The sequence below is a fragment of the Ceratotherium simum genome, chromosome X, assembly GCF_057802395.1.
Source record: "Ceratotherium simum simum isolate JZ-2026a chromosome X, ASM5780239v1, whole genome shotgun sequence".
Lineage (NCBI taxonomy): Eukaryota > Metazoa > Chordata > Mammalia > Perissodactyla > Rhinocerotidae > Ceratotherium > Ceratotherium simum.
Window position 1 is genome coordinate 43,223,376 of NC_141940.1, and position 1,174 is coordinate 43,224,549.

At 43.4% G+C, this 1,174-nt stretch overlaps 1 pseudogene; it reads right to left on the reverse strand.

Annotated features, from left to right (window-relative positions):
• Positions 1–718: 718 nt before the first annotated feature.
• On the reverse strand, positions 719–1,174 carry LOC147911841 (uncharacterized; annotated as a pseudogene).

The following is a 1,174-nucleotide window of genomic DNA, read 5'->3' on the forward strand; positions in this document are numbered from 1 at the left end:
ATTAAATTTTAAAAAGGTTTAAACACCGAAAAAGAGTAAATATTTTCAGTAGATCTGATTACACTGCAAATGACTAAAAATCTACAATCGGTTTTCCTCGAGAAACTTCACACTTTTCAAAATAAATAGCCACATGAAGAGCTACTAAGTCAGTAAAATCTGCCAATATTTACTGCATGGAATATTAAAATTTAAAATTTATTTTAAAATTCATTTAAAAACAATAAAAGACCATTATATTATGTTAACATAAATGACAAATTCCTATGAAAATATATTTTTAAAGAAATAGAGAAGAGATTGATATTGTTCCAGATATTTGAAAATCGCCTTAATAATCTGGCCTGACAAAGGCAGAGGGATTCTTATATCTGCTTCTACATTTTATCTCTTACCATACCACACATAATGAACTTCTGGAAAATTCCACCATGCATTCGTGAGAGAATGAGAGTGAAAATGGAAAATGTACTTATAACAAAAATACCCCCATTAAGGCTGACCCAGAGAAATATCTAACAGAAATGACCGTTTAGGAAAGCCATGTAATGTAACAGGGTTAAGGATTTTCCATGGAATAAACTGCACTGAAATATATATAAAGCAGAGCTGATAATGTTTCCTTGGAGGTAAAAATACTTTACATATTGGCAGAACGCCATGTGATCAAAAAACTAGAGTAGGTCCCTCTTTTTAGAGCTACAGCTCTTTTCCCGCCAAGTGAGGTGGCTCTGAAAAGAGCCTTTGGGTTGCAATGCTCAGGTGGTCCTGAGGCAGCTCACGGGTGGCTGATGTACCTGATAAGGGCCTTGGTGCCCTCGGACACCGCGTGCTTGCCAATCTCCCCCGGCAGCAGCAGGCGCACGGCGGTCTGGATCTCTCTGGAGGACATGGTGGAGCGCTTGGTGGAGCGGACCAGGCGCGCGGCCTCGTCGGCGATGCGCTCGAAGATGTCCTTCACGAACGAATCCATGACGCTCACGGTCTCTCGAGAAAGGCTCAGGCCCTCGTGAACCTGCTTCAGAACCCTGGGGAAATAGACGGCGAAACTGTCGGAGCAGCGGCGGCGGCGGCGCCTTGGCTGCTTCTGCTTCAGGCTCTTCGGGTCGGCTTCCGTGGGCTCCTTCGTGCCCAGGCTTTCCTCAGAGGAAATCTCAGAGACAGGCTCAGCCAT